The sequence below is a fragment of the Rattus norvegicus genome, chromosome 13, assembly GCF_036323735.1.
Source record: "Rattus norvegicus strain BN/NHsdMcwi chromosome 13, GRCr8, whole genome shotgun sequence".
Taxonomy (NCBI): Eukaryota; Metazoa; Chordata; class Mammalia; order Rodentia; family Muridae; genus Rattus; species Rattus norvegicus.
In genome coordinates this window covers 22,592,923-22,611,947 of record NC_086031.1, presented here as the reverse complement: position 1 = coordinate 22,611,947, position 19,025 = coordinate 22,592,923, and the positions used below count along the sequence as shown (strand labels likewise).

At 43.1% G+C, this 19,025-nt stretch overlaps 1 long non-coding RNA gene across 4 annotated transcripts in view; it reads left to right on the top strand.

Moving 5' to 3' along the window:
* LOC102550524 (uncharacterized) overlaps positions 1–19,025 on the top strand; it is a 36,910-nt gene that overhangs the window by 14,545 nt on the left and 3,340 nt on the right. For 2 of the 4 annotated variants that reach the window (XR_010056964.1, XR_010056963.1), the window contains one exon: positions 1–19,025. This exon is cut by the window's left edge. This is a non-coding gene — a long non-coding RNA (uncharacterized LOC102550524). The other 2 variants (XR_005492396.2, XR_005492394.2) reach the window with 2 other exon arrangements.

Here is a 19,025-nt window from a genome sequence, read left to right as displayed (position 1 = left end):
AACCAAATAAGTGAGAGACGTCTACAATGAAAGCTTCAAATCTCTAAACACGTAGGTTGAGCAAGACACTAGAAAATGGAATGTCCTTCCATGCTGATGGGCTGGTTGAGTCTATTATGACAATGGTGAATCTACCAAAATCAATGTACAGATTCAATACAATCCCTTCCCCACCCAGCCTGAACTGCCAACCACAAATTGCTTTTTTGCTTTCAAAGGTTCATCTATTCTTGATGGACTGTATAAATAGAATCCGACATGTGGTGTCATCTTAAGTCTGGCTTCTTTCACTTAACACGTTTTCGAGGTTCCCTCATGTTTCAAGTGTTGCACGAGTACTGAAGCGCTGGAGCTCCTTTATATTCCAGTGTTGTATACATTTACTTCTCAGATTTAATGTCCCAGTAAGTCCATCACAAAGTGAGAAGTTTGTGAACTGTAAGTGAATTTTGTATTACATATAACTTCATAGCTCAGCTACACAGTACACAGTACACAGTACACAGTACACAGTACACAGTACACAGTACACAGTACACAGTACACAGTACACAGTACACAGTATGCCATGGGCCATCTGCTGTTACCATGAGAGCATGGGACTGACTGGGAGCTGTGACCTGCTTCCACTGCGCAGCAACTGAAGAGAAGATCTTCCTGCATGTAAGCCTCAAAAGAAAACCCCAAACATACAGAAGGCTTTCACACTAGAGGCGAAATTAGTGGCTAGAGTGATTGTTCAGTAAAGTGCCAAGTAGGCATGAAGTCCTATAATCAGTCCCCCTTCCCCTATATAAAAACCTAGTCGTGGAGGTACAAATATAATACTATTGCTAGGAGGCAGAGAAAGACAGAAGGAGCCCTAGGCTTGCTGACCAGCTGCTGCTCTAATCAAATCAGCAAACTCCATTTTCACTGAGAGCTTGTCTCAAAAAATAAGGTGTAGAGCAATTGAGGAAGACACCCAACATTGACGTCTGGGCTGTGCATGTGCATGCACACATGCGCATGCACACACACATACACACACACACACACACAAGCACAGCACACGAAACAACACAAATGCACACATGCACACACCTGTGCAAACACACATGCATACCACATGCAAACATATGCACACAACATGCACACACACATACATGCACATAAACGCACATACACATGCATACACGTATGTGCACACTCACCCACACCCACATCACTCACATGTATATACACTTACATGAACATATATACACACAAAGTGTTTTATCAAACCATCATCGAGCTAGCAACTGACTACATAATCCACATTTGGTTTATTCATCTACCTTGTTGATGATCATGTAAGTTCTTTTACCCTTTGGTTATTGTCAGTAGTGCTACTGTCAACATTTGTGTACAAGAATGACTTTGACAACACTTGTCATTTCCCATTTCAACAGCAACTATCCTAGTGGATATAAAGTGTGTCTTATGGCCTTAAGAATGTTTCCTGTATTTTTGAGACTGTAATATAATTACACTTGTTTCCTCTCCCCTTCCTCTTCACAGGCCATCCCATATACCACTCCTTGCTCTCTTTCAACTTCATGATTTTTTCATTGTTCTCTCTTCCTCTCCCTCTTCCTCTCTCTTAAATGTGTAAGTACAACTTGCTTAGTCTATGATGACTGGGCAGGAGAAAGAGGAAGGCAGAACTTGAGACCAAGTAGGGATCATGAGGAGAAAGCAGAGGAGGTAGAAAAAGGAGGTTGCCATGAGGCAGGCCAGGCCAGGAGCATGTGGCTAAGAGAAGCTCACATTGAGGACACACATGAAACAGAGCAGGACTCAGTTGGCAAGTAGTGGGGCATTTACCTGGTTATTGATAGCCTAGTTGCCAAGTGGTGGGGCATTTACCTGGTTATTGATAGCCTGGTTGCCAAGTGGTGGGGCATTTACCTGGTTACTGTTAGCCTAGACAAATTATAATATTCTCAGAACCTGTGCACTGCAGATTTTCAGCTTGTTAATAAATTCTGATGTCTCTGTGCTGTTTACTCAAGAGCAATACAGTAAAGAGTGAGACAGGACACCCCCCCCCAATCACTTCAGTATTCAGAGTGAACCACTTAGCATTGGATAACCAATTGGTGCGTTTTTCCCCGAGGAAGCCGACTTCTCCTGTTCTTATTGTACCTTAGTTGCCTGTAGATCTTTACGTAGGGTTGAGACCTCAATGACTTTCCCCATCCACTTTAGCGCGTCTTTTGTAGTCGTTCTTGCTCAGCTCACATTTGGAAAGTTGTGTTGACGAGACTTTATGGGTGTAACTTCTGACATTCTTAGGAGACACCATCTCATAGCTAGCTGCCTGGTCCTCTGGTTCTTGCAATCTTTCCATTCCCTCTTGCACAGTGCTCCCTGAGTCTTGGGTGTTTTGTAGATGTACCCATCGGGAGTGGGCTCCACAACTCTGCATTTCCATTTGTTGCAGTTTTTGATTTGTTGCAGTTTTCTGTAGTGGTCTCCAAGTATCGCACAGAGTTTTGTTGACAAAGAGTAACTTCATTTATGTGAGAGTATAAAGACAAGTGTTTAGATTGTTGTTAGGGATCCTGTGGGTTTAGTGAAGTAGTTGTAGGTTCTCTTTCAACATCCATGACGTCACTGAACCTGGGTAATTGGCAAGATTTCCAGTACTAGGCTCAGTTCCCCTCTTGTTGAGCAGGTCTTAAGTCCAATTCGAGAGCTGTTGGTTATCACCAAGGTATGTGTGCCATACTGGACCCTTAAGATTATTGTGCCATGTGGCCATTGTTGTAGTTCACAGGAGTTGGCTGGGTAGGATTGTTGGTGGCTTCCCTCCTTTGGAAGCTTGCATGGTGCCTTGCGGTACTGTCAAAGCTGGTCCTTAGGGAGAATGTTTCCAGGTCAGTTCCAGTTCAGGGTCCTCTGGGGCATACGTCTGAAATGTGTGGTGTCTTCAAAAATAGAGACAAACCTTCCACATCCTGGAGGCCACCAAGGGTAATAGCAATTGCTATGTTTTGGGAGCCTCTTGGACAACTGTTACCAACAACTGAAAAGAGGGATTCTCATGCCCAGTATTGAGGTTTTTGTAAGATGGTCATTGGCTCTTAGAGGCAACATTGTCAGCCCCGATGGGAAGTTTTCATTCAGACTCTGCGTGTATGTATACTGACTTACTGGCATCGTGGGTATTTTAGGTGGACAGTGAGTAGCAACATCCCTTATGACCCTTCCAGTTATTCTCACTGTTACTTTCTTCCCCTCCCTCCTTTTGCTGTGTTTACTTCCTCCCTTTTCCCTAACACAGCCCGTCCTTTTCCTATCCCCTGTCCCCGGTCAGGATCAGATCCTTGTACCCTACCTTTCCCTCTCTATTGCTCCCTCACCCACCCACCCTGGCAATAGTCACTCCATTTTACATTCTTTGTGCCGGCACTCCTCCAGGATGTGTGCTTACATCTGACGACTCGGAGCTTGGAGCTCAAGTTAGTGAGAACCGTGATGTTTGTCTTTCTGGGTCTCGGCTGCTCAGTCAGTATGATCTTTTCCGGTTCTGTCCATTTACAAATCCAGCTCCTGGAGAGGGGTCTTACTATGGTCTCCATGTTCCTATCCACCACTCACCCTCCCATGTGCCTACTGTCCCATTAAAATATCTTCTTTGGAGAAATATACATCTTTTTTGGGGGGCTACCTTTAATTGTGTCTTCTTGTTGAGCTGTAAGGTTTTTTTAACGTGTATATCCTGGTACAAATCTCTTACAGATATATGGTTTGAAAATATTTTCTCTCATTGTGAAATGTTGTCATTTTATTTTCTCAATTTTTTTATGCACTAAGCTTTTTTTTTGTGAGATAGGATCTCACTAGGTATCCCTCACTGGGTTGGAACTCAAAATGTAGGGCAGGTCTGTCACAAACTTACAGAGAACCCTTTGCCTCTGTCTCCCAAGTGCCAGGATTAGTGCATGTGTTACCTGGATTCCATTCTGAAGTTCTATGAAATCCAGAAATTATTTTTCTTGTGTGGATTATTCTTTTGAGCTATCTCTCAGTGTCTAGCCTCAAATAGGAGGCCATAAAACTTACCCCTCTGTTTTCTCCTGAGAGTTTCATAGTTTCAGCTTCTAGATTTAGATATTTGACCTATTTGAATTAATTTTTGTATATAATATAAATTAGGAGCCCAATGTCATTCTATTGCATATGGATATCTAATGCTGGGGCAGACTATTCTTCTGCATTCTTTTGTCTTGGTATTGTTGTTGATTGGTGATAGATAAATGCTATTGTTTCTGAACTCTAAATTCTATTCATTGACCCATATATCCTGTGTGTGTGTGAGTGTGTTGGGATGGCCTGCCTTCTACAGAGACAGGAAAGAAAATACTTCAGTACATTCTATCTAGAGTTCAAATGTATGGTTGCCTGTTTTCTGTGGCTGTAACAGAGTATCTGAGTCTAGGTAATTTATAATGACAGAAGGTTTATTTTGGCCCTGTTTCATGAAGCCAGCAAAGTTCCATATTTAGAGGGCGTTTCTAACGAGGGCCTCAGCTTCTGGAACTCACAACAGAAAGTAGGAGGGATCCCATGACAATGAAGGAGTGCTGAGAAAGCCAACTTGATTTTGTAACAACTGACTCCTCCCAGTAAGTAATCCAGTTTCACAAGAGAGAGCACTGACTGGCATGAGGCTTCTGGTTCTGTGAGGTCAGCACTTTCCATGAAGCCTCCCTCCCATCAGTGCCAGTCACATTGAGCAATGAAGGCTCCAACCCACGAGTGGGAAACACTCACATTGCAGCCCTCTTGTCATGCTTCGGTGGCAGAAGACTACTGTTAACATTAGGCATGAGCCCTGCCAACAAGGACACCGAGAGCAGTGCCTAGGGAATTTCTCAAGAACTGGAATGTTTAAACAGAAGCAGCCTAATGCAATTGTGCTTGGCAGACCTTTCCAAGAAGCACAGCTTGAATTTTCTTGCCGGATAAATTCCTTCTATCGATACAAGATCAACAAGTCAAGAAAAGAAAAGTACATCAAGGACATGGCAAGCAACTTGGAAATGTTGTCAAAGTGCCCAGTGGGGCAAGAGACATTAATTAGAATGGCTCACTTGGCATTACCATATGCCATCTCCCTCCTCAGCCTTTGAACGTGAGAATGCGCTGTTAGTTATTTCTCTGTTGCTGTGATAAAACACTATGACCGAAGGCAATTTAAAGAAGAAAGGGTTAATTTAGCTTACAGCTTCACAGAGATAGAGTTTATAATAACATGAGAGCAGGAGCAGGAAGCAGAGATCCAGTTTCATCAGAATGGGAACAGGAGGTGAGGTGAGGCTATGAGGCCTTGAAACTGCTCCCCAGTGACATACTTCCTTCATCAAAGCCATGACACCAAAGGTTCCATAACTTCCCCAAACAGTGCCACCAACTAGGGACCAAGTGTTCAAATACATGAGCCAATGGAGGACAGTCCTCATTCAAACCACAACAGTGGTCAAACTTCCTAAGATTAAATTCAATTTAACTATATGTGATAAAGCTTGTAAAAATCATTTAATATTTTGATTAAATAAAACTTTATTTATAGTCTGTGTATTTCCATTTAGATAATTAGAACACATTGTTTATATTTATATTATTAATATAGTTCTTATTTAGACATTTACAAATAATTATCTAACAATTTATTGAGTGTTTTCTATCTTGCTAGAAGGTATTTATTACCTTACAATAAATACTATATGATTGCCTTGTATGAGCTATTATGTAGGCTCTGTGTCCCAGATCGGTTTTGTAGCAGATCTAGGTTGCAGAGTTGTTAAGTGTTCAGATGGTTCTGCCTGCTCTGGTTCTACTGGCTTCGGGCTGAGTTCTAGCTAACTAGATCCCATATCCTTAGCTTCTAAATTCAGCCAAGACCCATGGGAGGTCTTGGTTTTTCCACATAGAATTTGAATAATATGCTAAGAGAACTCTCAAAAGAACTAGAAAAGAAGAAAACACCAAATCATAAACATTGAACATGTGTCAGTGGATCCCAAAAGAAGGAAACTTCCTCATGCCCACTAGTCCATGAAAATCTTTTCCTAGACCCAGTTTTTTTCACATTACCCCAATATCCCTTTCTTGGGTTCCAGAAATGGACATTATGAATTCATTTCTGAGTAAACCCACTTCTATTCCTAGATTCCTAACCTCCACAGGGGTATGGGACATGATTGCTAGCAGAGGAAGGCCTATAGCTCATATGTCTAAATATTTAACAGTTGTAAATCCAGTCAACAAACCGTTAAATAGTGTGATAGCATCCTTCCTTGATAAATACAACTTTACGTGACTTAGAGACTGGTCTAACCTTGGCTTTCCTGCCCCTGTCCCTGACATTCTTGCTTTATTTCAAGGGGGGGCTATTCAGATTGTTTGTCCATACTGCAGCCAGTACCCAAGATCCTTATTATTTCTTAAAAGTGCATGTGATCTATAGTAAATTCAGTGACATTTTAGATTTTAAATAAAGATGGGAGGGGGGAGAGGGAGAGGGAGAGAGAGAGAGAGAAAAGAAGGAGGAGGAAGAGAAGGAGGAGGAGGAAGAGGAGGAGGAGGAAAAGGAGGGGGAGGAAGAGGAGGAAGAGGAGGAGGAGGAAGAGGAGGAAGAGGAGGAGGAAGAAGAGGAGGAGGAGGAAGAGGAGGAGGAGGGAGAGGGGGAGGAAAAGGAGGAGGAGGAGGAAGAGGAGGAAGAAAAGGAGGAGGAGGAAGAGGGGGAGGAAAAGGAGGAGGAGGAGGAGGAGGAGGAGGTGGAGACAGAGGAGGAGGGAAGTGAACATGTGTTTGTATGCTTGACTAGGCAATGTGACTCACATACCCAGAGTCAAGCACATCAGTGTTAGGCTTCCCTGCTCAGAGGCCCCTCCAGTCTCTGCCTGAGCCTCCCTTTCCTCACAGTTTATCTTAATCCATTCTGTGTTGCTATAACAAAATATCAAGCACTAGGGATAAAGAAAATGTATTTTGGCTCAAGGTTTTGGAACCTGAAATGTCCAAGCTCTGGTGGCAACACAGGACGTGAGAGCAAGCTAGAGAGGAAAGAGCAATGGAGGAAACGGTGAGGCGTGGGGAGCCCTTTTCATAAACACTTTCCCTCATGGTAACAGCACAGCCAGCAAGAGAAAGATTCGCTGCTGTGTGCGCGTGTGCGTGTGCATGTGTGCGAGTGCGCGCTCACGCACGTGTACACATATATTTTGGAGCTTGCCTTGAGGTCAGTTCTCCTGCCACGTAGGCCCTAGAGACTGAACCCACACTGACCCTTGGTAGTGAGTGAACATGTGCTGAGCCATCTCACAAGCTCCATTAAATCTCCAAGTCTTCCTTTGGAGACCAACATGGATGGGGGAGGTACAAACTACAAGACAGAGTTGGGGCCCATAGGACATGGCGTCCTGCTTGCTATTGGCTCAGTAAACGCAGTAAGTTCAGAGACTGGGAGTTCTGCTGAGAAGGACCCCAGCTCACTCCAGGGCAGAGATCTTCCCTTCAGGACTGTCCCTCTGAGTGGATCTTACTGTCCTGACACTGTGTGACCCTCTAGGCCTCGGGGACACAAGGTTTCCTAGGGGGCAGGGGCAGAAGTCGAGTTGAGACGTGACAGATGCTGCAAGTGGTCTGCTGTGGAGGGAGGGCCAGCAGGTAGGACACGGTCCATTTAATATTTAAAAAGCAAAAATGAGCTCTCTACTCCAGTCAGCTACTGGCCACTGTGATGTGAAGTCCGTCCAAAGACAGGAGGTACAAATCTGACCCGGTATTTCGCCCCTTGGCCACAGAGTTGTCTTTCTTTGTAAGACCGGCCTCACTGCTCAAATAGTCATAGTCTATACTTTTTTTTTTTCACCCAGTTCAGCTAGGACATCTGACTGGAACTCACAGTGAGGAAACTGATTCTTGCCCCAGGTCCTGGCAGGAGACACCCTGGTGAACAGAATAGCTGCATTCCTTTGGGTGGGGGTGGGGTTGGGGGAACTGATCTTGATCAGCGTACAGTGGGAATCAGGCTGGAATTAGCCGGTCAGAAGTCTCAGAAGTGTTAGCAACTGGGTAATTTCACAGCTGCCCAGGTATAAATGTTTACAGTTTTGAGCCTTTCTTTTTCTGGTTCAGTCTCATTTGCATTTCACAGCAAACTTCTGGGATCTCCTAAGACTGGACCATTCAACCACTAACTAGCTCCTTCACTAGGAGAGATCGTGGCAGCCAGCCTCCTTTTGAGGTCTCTGTGTTTGCATCCCAATATTCTCCAAAATTCATTAAGTTTGAGTAAGTCAGCCAACATTTCTCCTGGAAAATAATCAGAGAAATCAGAGGACTTGGGGTAGGAGTTGCAGCTCTGAGGGGGTGGTTTCCTCAGTCCAATGTCCCGGCTTTGAGGGGTAGGGTGAGAACAGTGCTGTTTCTGCTGCTGGCTCTGCTCCTCACAGCCTTTCACGTTTGAAATACACCAGGAGCTTGCCCTGAGGGACAGGATCCTGATGACCAGTGACCCCCAGCTCAGGAACAGGTTGGGTGGTGTCTCCCTATGGCAGGGTGTTGGTTTCGATTACAAACACCAGAAGCCACAGGTGGCATGAGAAAATGCCAGGACCAGCCCAGGTCACACCTCTGATCAAGCCCCAGCTCCTGGAAAGAGTATCATTGATCTTTACAAACCTTCCCGAGAGCCATGCAGAACATCTGTCCAGCATCCAGGAAGCGTTGGGTAAAAGTGGAGCGAAATTTCTAAGCCAGCTCTTTATAACTTCCCCCAGCCCCCACTCACCTGCTAGGACGTTGAGCAATCAAAGATGAAGGACAGAGTTGTTGATCCCCCAGGGCAGGTTGATAGACGTGTGTCTGTCAGTGCTGGACGGCTGTCAGTACTGGACGGCAGCCACACCTCACAAAGAAGACTGGAGGGGACACCACAGTTTCCCCCAGATTCTAGGAAGCTTGTCAGAGGGCACTGAGTTAGACTGAGAGGAGGTCACATTCTCCTAAGGACGGCATCGTGGGTGAGGGCTTGTTGCAGGAGCTTGTTGAACACAGCAAGAAGAGGTGCAAACGTGCGCGCACACACACACACGTTTTCTGGCCCAGAACCTGTGATTTCTACTCCAAAGCTTAAACGGGTACAGAAAATTTGATTCAGGAATTGTGCTTCTGTATTTTGTCCCAGACATTTAATTTTTTTCATAAAGCTTGCATGCATGTATGCTCTCTCTCTCTCTCTCTCTCTCTCTCTCTCTCTCTCTCACACACACACACACACACACACACATCAACATTATGTCTAAAATAGTGAAATATTTATGACCTGAGAACCATCACAATAAAGGCTTAATAACTCAGGAGATTATGCTCACACAGCTATTGAAGTGATTTAATGCTATATTTTTTAGTGGAAATGTTTTTATTATATGAAGTAGAAAACGGCAGGATGCTAATACTACCCTCATCAATACACACATGCATCTCTGTATCTACATATCTTTGAAGCATACATAAAAATACTCTTTCTCAATGTGGCAGCAGAACAACTACCTTCAAGTCTTGAGCGTGTGTCTCTTTGCACCTGAATGTTCAGCTATGAATACATAGAGTAATAGTAGTCACATTTACGACGATGAACATGCACTCTGCTGGTCACTAATCACGGATCTTTCTTCCTCTTAAACTGCTCAGCCAGGGCCCAGCTTCCCTGCCTGGACATCGGGAAGGAAGGCTGGAATCAAAGGCTAAAACTGCCGGCAGCTGTAGGAAGGACAATCCCACAAGCTTGGGGTTCTAGCACCCCGTGGCAGGCTCATGGAGTTTCGGAAATCAGTAAATCTGAACTAACATTTTAACGTTATAGGCAAAGCTCTTCTTGGTGGTGGAAATGAGGATGTCTTTTAAAATGAAAGAAAATCATATTATTAGCCTGGCATGGTTGCATACACATTTGACCCCAGTCCTTGGGAGGCAAGAAGGCAGGGCAATTTGAGGCTACCCTGAGCTCTGAACTCCTGAGCGGCAGAGCAAGACCCTGCCGGAAATAAAGAAGAAAGGAAGGGAGGGAGGGAGGAAGGAAGAGAGTCATATTCTTAATATCTGCCTCTTTGTATATTGTGTTGTCTCTTAGATGAGAAACAACTTGAATACTGAAATGTTCTCACCCAGTAGCTTTCTTTGTCTCTGGCCTATTGGGTCCAGAGTCAGCTCTGAGAGCCCAGGAGTTTTTATGGTTTTTGTGCCAGAGTGCAGAAGTGTGCTTGCCACATACCAGCTGCTCAGTATATGGGCTTCTTTTATCGTATGTTTTTAGTTTAAAAGCCTCTGCTGTTCTGAGATACAGGTATTGTCGTGGAGCCCTGATGAACCTAGGATTCACTACATGGCTAAGTCTGACCCTTGGGTGCTGGGATTACATGGGATTGTGCATGGCCATGCCTAGATGGAAGCTGGGGGTGGGGTGGAGTAAAATAACCCATTGAGAGCTGCAAACAAATGCTGTATTCATAATAATTACTCTCAAGACATGAATTTGTAAGTAGAATTCCAGAACAGAATCTCATTTTTCCATATAACTACTTTTTCAAGCAATCAGCACTCTTTTAAAATCAGGTATGATCTTTATAAAACATAGAAAAATTAAATATTTTTTATTTTTATTCATGTTCATGTAAGTCTTCATGGAGGAGTATATACCTATGGGCAGGTACCCTGGGAGGTCTGAGACATCAAATTCCAATTTCAGGCAGCCTGACTCTGGTACTAGGAACTGTACTCTAGTCCTTTGCAAGAGCAATCTATATAGATTCTTAGCTGCTGACCGGCTCTCCAGGCCCATTTTAAAGGAGATCTTCGAGATATGGTGGTACACACCTTTAGGCCCAGCACTTGACAGAGGCAATTGCTCTGTGAGTTCAAGACCAGCAGGTCTACCTAGACCGAACCTCAAAAATGAGCTAGTAAACAAACAAACCGGCCAGATGTGGCAACATACCCCGTAATCTCAACACTTGGAAGCTGAAAACAAAGGATTGAAACTTCAAGGAGAGCCTAGGCCATGCAGAGAGACACTGTCCAAAAACAAACAAACAAACAAACAAACAAACAAGTTAAAGTAAGCGCCAGATTATTTATGGAATTGGATCTTGTCTGTCCTTAGATGAGTCACGGCACATGATACCTAAGCTTGACCTTTCTCGTCTCCAAAACTATAACATAAAACTAGATTGTATTGAATTTTTCCTTTAGCTCAAACATTTTTAAAATTAGCTCTGGTTCAATCATTTAAGTTATTAGGGTTTCGATAATTTCATGTTATTGCATTTGGATATTTTTTATTTACATTTAAAATGTTATCTCCTTTCCTGGTTTCCCCTCCAGAAACCCGCTATCCCACCCCCCACTGCTTCTATAAAGGTGCTCCCTCACCCATTCACACACTCACTCACTCCCACTTCCCTGCCCTGGCGTTCCCCTACACTGGGGCATCAAGCCTTCACAGGACCAAGTACCCTCTCCTCCCATTCATGCCCAACAAGGCCATCCTCTGATTCATATGCGGCTGGAGCCATAGGTCCATTCCTGTGTTCTCTTGGGTTGGTGGTTTAGTTCCTGGGAGCTCTGGTTGGTTGGTATTGTTGTTCTTCTTATGGGGTTGCAAACCTGTTCAGCTCCTACAGTTCTTTCTCTAACTCCTCCAATGGGGAACCCATTCTCAGTTCAATGGTTGGCTGCAAGCATCTGTCTCTGTATTTGCCAGGCTCTGGCAGAGCCTCTTAGGAGACAGCTATAACAGGCTCCTGTCAGCACTTCTTGGCATCCACAATATTGTCTGGGTTTGGTGTCTATATATGGGATGCAACCCCCAGGTGGGGCAATCTCTGGATGGTTTTTCTTTCAGTCTCTGCTCCACACTTTGTCTCCATATTTCCTCCTGTGAGTATTTTCATTCCCACTTCTAAGAAGGTCTGAAGCATCCACACTTTGGTCTTCCTTCTTGAGCTTCATGTGGTCTGTGAATTGTATCTTGGGTATTTCAAGCTTTGGGGGCTATTATCCAGTTATCAGTGAGTGCATACCATGTGTGTTCTTTTTGTGATTGGGTTACCTCACTCAGGATGATATTTTCCAGTTCCATCCATTTGCCTAAGAATTTCATGAAGTCATTGTTTTTGATAGCTGAGTAATATTCCATTGTGTAGATGTACCACATTTTCTGTATCTATTCCTCTGCTGAAGGGCATCTGGATTCTTTCCAGGTTCTGGCTATTATACATAAGGCTGCTATGAACATAGTGGAACATGTGTCTTTGTTGTATGTTGGAGCAGCTTTTGGGTATATGCCCAGGAGTGGTATATCTGGGTCCTCAGGTAGTGGAATGTTCAGTTTTCTGAGGAAACACCAGACTGATTTCGAGAGTACCAGCTTGCAATCCAGCAACAAACTTCTATTACATGATTAATTACATAATAACTAAGATATATAATTATATAAAATTACATAACAATTGCACATTATTAATCACATAATAATTACATAATAATAAGTAAAAATGACATTTTCAGTTTTATGCAACAAATTTGCAAATCAATTATGAACTAGTCATTGTTCTAAGCATCAGTGGCCAAGTCTAGTGATGGAATTTATATTCAGGACCATTTACTGCTATCTTTTAATTCCAATGACATACATTTTGAGTATCTTCAAATTCTTGAACTCCACCTCCATGAAACATCACAGCCCAGGATTAGAAATATTTATGGGGGCTGGGGAGATGGATTAGTGGATAACCTGTGCAAGCATGAGGACAGAAGTTCAGATCTCTAGAGTCCAAGTAAAAGCCAAGCAGATGTGGCAGCCACCAGTAATCCTAGCACTGAGGAGCAGAGAGGAAGCTCTGGGGCAAGCTGACAAGCTAAACTTGGGATTGGCAAGCTTCAGGTTCAGCCAGCACAGAATACCTCAATAAATGATGTAGATCTTGACTTAGGAGGACACTAGCATCAACTTTGGGCCTTCACATGCATGCACCCATGCATGCACATGTGCTCCCACACCTATGCAAATACACATATACACATTCATGCATGGCACATGCACATACACAGGCAAAATATTAGAAAACTGTTGCATCTGTATTGACCATTTATAATGTTTTTTTTCCTTTTCTTTTTTCTCTAATGAACAGCACAGCATAACAGCTATGAACATTTCTGTAGAACTGGCTGTTAAAAAAGATCTAGAGATGCTTTGTAGTTTATGAGAAGCTGAGTGTTGGTTATATGCAAATATCATACTTTTCATATAAAGGACTGGAATATTCACAGATGTTTGCTATCTTCAGTGATTTGACACCGGAGACCCTCTGAAATCAAGAAATGAGCAAGTTGAGGCTGAAGAGATTGGTCAACAGTCAAGAGCACATGCCACTCTTACATAAGACCCAAGTTCTATTCCAAACATCCATGTCAGGTGGCTTATAACTTCCTGCAGCTCCAGCCCCTAGGGATCCAAATACTTCTCCTCAGCTTCCTGCCCACCTGCATGCGTGTGCTTATAACTTCCCCAAACATGTTAGCAACAACAACAAAGGCGGCAGGTGCCCCTGAAAAATGATCTAATCTTGAAGATGTGTTTGGAAAAGAGGAAACATTTCCTATCTTCACCACGTATTTCAGATATTTGAAATCTTGTCAGAAGTCGAAGAGTAGCAATCTCTTAAGTTTAATTGTAATGTAGAATCTGAAACTGTGCAAGTCTAATTTTTCTCTCTTGGTGACACTAATGCATGGGTCAGCCTTGCAACAAATGAATATTATATCCCTGCCCAAATGGAACTACATATCTTGCATGGATCATTGGTCAGGGAGTTCTGCAGGTCTATGTATTGATCCACTTCCCTAGAAACCACATCTGTTATATCACTACAAATCTCATCTGAAAAAATCTTCATCCCTGAATGTAATGGTATTTAGATGAAGGGCCTGTAGGAAGGTAATTATTAAAAGGAACCCTTAGGGTGGTCCTTCTTCCATTCGAACTATTGTCCTTATATGATGAGAAGACTGTCCTGCCACCCCTGGCCAGCAGTGTCCAGATGCTCTGTGCATACGCTGGTGAATTACCTCATGGTGGACTGAAGTCGAACAGCCACATCTGCTTTGGAGAGGACTCTCTATGCATGGATCCACAGGTGCACTCATACAGGGGAAGAGCCTTTCAAAAGTGGATTTGAGGGGTTGGGGATTTAGCTCAGTGGTAGAGCGCTTGCCTAGCGAGCGCAAGGCCCTGGGTTTGGTCCCCAGTTCCAGAAAAAAGAAAAAAAAAGTGGATTTGATAGCTGTGACAGGAAGTTTGCCAATGGCAGGGATCAAAAGAAACACTCCCATGTCAGTACCAGTGACAAGACCTACTACTGTAAGATTCAAGGTTGTGACATATCCGACATTCACCCACATTCTCTGAGGAAGCACATGAAGATTCACTGCATGACCCACCCCGCCCCCACCTTCACCAGGAGCCCTTGGCTACTCATCAGTGGGTATTCCAGTGAGTGGTCCTTTGTCCTCTGCGCCTGACTCAACCAGAGGACGATAAAGCACTCTGTCCCTTCACGTGACCAACCTCAATGTGAGGTACCCTTTCCAGGCCACTTGGCTCCAACCACCTCCACACACAATTAAGGTCACCCGTTTATACTAACCTACATTCTGCTACTTGGCTGGTTACCTCTGCTTAGGCACCATCTGTCCTCTCACATCTTTCCTATACTCTGCTCTATCCCAGAATTCTTTCTGCCTACCAGACATCCCGCCTTTTATTCTACCCTTTCGTATAAGTCATAGGTTTTTTAATTGACAGGTGATGCATCCATACAATACATAAGATATTCTCTCTGTATCAAGCAGACCATACATTAGACATATCATCATCATCATCATCATCATCATCATTATTATTATTATTATCATTATTATTATTATTATTATACAATAGGAGTCCTTGAACCTGTTCTAACCTGAGACAATGATGAGTCAGACCTGGTGACTCAGACAGGTCACTAGGTCTAATTATACCTGTTTGTTCAGCATGAAACCCTATGGTGTTTGTACACTTAATTAATTTAATTGAAACAGTTTTTTTTTCTCTTAAAATACTGCTAGGTCTGGCATGGCATCAGAAGAGACAGTGTGACACAGTTCCCACCCCTGGAGCAGAGCCAACAGGGTGTGGGTCCTCTCAGTGCCAGTGGTTGCTGTAGGCATAAGGCTTGTTTGTATAATAATGTATATATTTTATGTTCCTCCTTTGGGGAATGTTCTCCCTGTGAAGATTAATGACTACATGATAATCAGAAACAGTACAATTCCAGGAATCAAGAATGTGTCTGGTGTTCCTCAGCAAAATAGTAACACTGTGACCTTCATTCAGAACAACCCTTAAGGCTGTAGAAAAGAACTCTGAAAACATGAGTTCAAGAATATATAAAATTAATTTAAGAACTGTTCTTTACAGAATTTCTCAACTATGCAAAATATAAGAAATACAATATGAATTGTACGAGGGGCTTCATAGACCTGAAAGAATAGAGACAGCTTTGTCAGAAAGGTATTAAGGAAGGAAATAAAGAGATTTAGGGGGTGGTGATCTAAGGGCAAGATCCCACCCAGATAGGCTTATTGTTTGTGTTTGTAGTTGAACAAGGAATAGTTTGGATTTTTAATCTGGAATGAACTATAATCGAGAAATGGAGTTTTAAGATCTGGATCACACTTGTGGATGGAAGACACAGGCTTTTGATCCAGATCTTGAGGAATAATGGCCATGAAAAGCTCAGGCCCAGGCATGGTGGTATATACCTTTAATCCCAGAGGACAAAAGAAATCAGATTTCTCAATTAAAGGCCAGTTTGGGGCAGACCAAGTTCTAGGTAAAGAAAAGCTTAAGTCCAGGCATGGTGGAGCATGCCTGTAATTCCAGTGTTCAGGAGACAAAGCCATGCAGATCTTTGAGTCTTTGAGGTCTGTCTACAGAGCAAGCTCCAGGACAGACAAGCTTAGGCCAGGCCATGAGGGAGTAGGAAACTGGAAAGTTGGTAATAATGTAATAGAACAATGGGGCTCCAGCTCTAGCAAGCAGCTTTGGCCATGTGCTTATGGAAAATAAAAGACTTGGCTTTGGTCTGAGAGAAAGGAGGGGGAGTACCTACAGCAGAACACAGAGCTGTCAGCTGTGTCCATCACTGACTCCAAGTCATTTGTTCACTGCTCCCATTCACCACTTCCTTAGGACCTTCTCTCAAGCTGAGGCAGGTCCTCAGCAAGACCAACCAACCAACCACCAAAACAAAGAATAGGTCAACTCCTCTTTTGTGCTACTGTATTAACCCCCTGTTTATTGTTTTTAAAGGTCTTTATTTTAATGTATTTTTTCACTGGAGTCCTAAGCACTGTTAAATTTTTTTTTCTTTTTTATTTATTTATTTTTTTATTAACTTGAGTATTTCTTATTTACATTTCGAGTGTTATTCCCTTTTACTGTTAAATTTTAAACGGCGTATAGCTCCCACCAAATACTGATGCAAGCGTGACCTTGCCAGAGCTATCGAGCCAAGGATACAAAGGGTCAAGGACACAGGACAGGACCTCTTAGTTTATACTCCATTGGTACAACATATCTCCCATACAAACTGTAGCCCATGAGAAACATCAGACACAGATACCAAGGAATACTAGTTTATCCTTAGGGACCCTAAAGACACCCTCCCCCGCCAGGGTTTGTAGAAATTTGCTTCGTGTGCTATGAGTGGTTGATGTAATGTTGTCATTGTTAATAGCTATCTGAATAATTTTATTTGTGCAGTTTTTTTATTTATTTGCTTTTTAGAGAACCCTCTCTTTTCCCCTGGAATAAACACCAAATTTTTGGTGAAAAATTGTCATTTATAATCCATGGTTTATTTAAGAAAAAACAAAAGAAAATGAGAAAGTATGAAATATTTTTATAAAGCTTAAGTGAATGGATAAGGTAATGCGAAAACCCAAGATGCTCCCCGCCTTCGATGAGATTATGTGTGGTTTATAGAAATATTACAAGTCCAGTTCTTGGTTCTGTTACTAGGACCCATTTCAATGTTCTCTTCAGATTGTTAAAGTAACTGTGACACGGGCAGACCCTCCTTTACAAAGAGAAAGAGCTGCAACTTGGACATATAATAATTCTACATTTTAAAAAGAAGAAGAAGAATCTAGACATCATGGCACAGAGATGCCATCCCAGCTCTTCAGGGACTGGAAAAGGAGGATCATAAACCAAGGCCTGTCTGGACTGCAGAGCCACGTCAAGGCTACGCCGGCCAACTTAATGAGACTTTGCCTCAAAATAAAAGAGGAACATAGTTAGGGGTGTACATGGCTCAGTGGCAGAGTGGATGCCTGTCTTGCTCTAGGCCACAGCATTTCACACAAAAAGCAGAACACAGTGATGCCAGGCCATGGTGAAGAGAGAGAAGAGACAGCAAGATAGTGGCTGTCTAGCAGGTAAGGAAGGGCCTTAGAGGAAGCCAGTCCCACTGTGGGAAAGTTGTCCTGTTGGTCAGCCACCCAGTCTGAGATGTACTGCTTCAGCAACTCTGGAGAATGAATATGAAAATGAATGTTGCATCTTCTCCCAGATGGCCACTGTATCACGTGTCCCTTGAGAGCCAACCTGCTCTATCTGGTAGATCAGCTTAAGCACATGTGAGTCTCTGCCTTTTAGGCTGAGCTGGCTAGCCCCTCTTAGGACTTGAGTCTGTATCTGCACAGTCTCAGTGTATCAATACCCTTCTCCCCACCCCGCACTCCCAAAGATCAGCTTCTGTGGTTGAGTGTGTCTAACAATTTACTTTGTGTTCCATGTCCGCAGTACCCAGCTCAGTAGTAGATAATTAAATGAGCAGGTAAATTCGGGTAGTACAATTAGTCTCTGTCCTTTGCTTGTGTCCAGCAGTGACGACCCCATTCCTGGTACAAATCTCCGTAACAGTAGCCCTCTGAATCCAAGTGGACTTCCACTCTGGAGGATTTGTGTCCCGGGGCTTTCTGACCCACACTCATAACTCCTGTGTGTTATTAGTTTAGGTATCGTGTCAGCAACTTAGCACAATGTGAAAACATGTTGTTTTCCTATAGTACGTATTAAGTAGTGAAACACAGTTAATCTTTCACTGGACGCAGTCTGAATGAAGATAAGTTTAACTTGCTCATGCTTTAAAAATATATAATGCATTTCAATTATACTCTCCCTAAGATGTTCAGCAGACAAAGTTATAGTTCTCTGTGTCTGTGCATTCACTCATTAATCTTTCAAATACCCACTAAATGCTTCTTTTGGGGCCAGAACAATTTTGATGCTAAGGACACAGCAATGAACTAGACAGATTCCTTTGGTATAAAACTTTATGGCGCATCTTGTTTTAAAACCATCACACAGAAAGCTTTAGTAGAATACATTAAATATGTTTCAATAAATTCTACAATTGAAGAGTAGTGGAGATATTTTTAAATTACAGTGCAATGAAGTTCAAAGTTAAATACAAGCTAGAGTACTATTTGTACAACTTGCTTCACTTTTTCTTCTAAAATGAACAATGTCCTTCAGTGAAAAAATCTTTTTTCTTAATTTTATTTTTTTTAAATTTCATATTGGTTCTTTGTGAGTTTCCCATCGTGCACCCCGACCCGGTTCATCTTCCCACCCCCTCATATGAGCTCTCCAGCGCTGTTCCGGCTAGGAGACCCAGTGCTGGCATCAGCAGGCATGGCTGCCTTCTGCTGCTCTCCTCTCTCGTGCCCTTGGGGGTAGTTCTTTCATGCCCACCCCTCCAGAGCCAGCTCCACTGTTTCCCAGTCAAGGCAAGGGCACCACTCTCCCAAGGGCTGCAGCCTATGAGGAACTGGAGCGGCCCTCCTGCTCTCACACCCTTGGGGCTGGCTCACCCTTGCCTCAG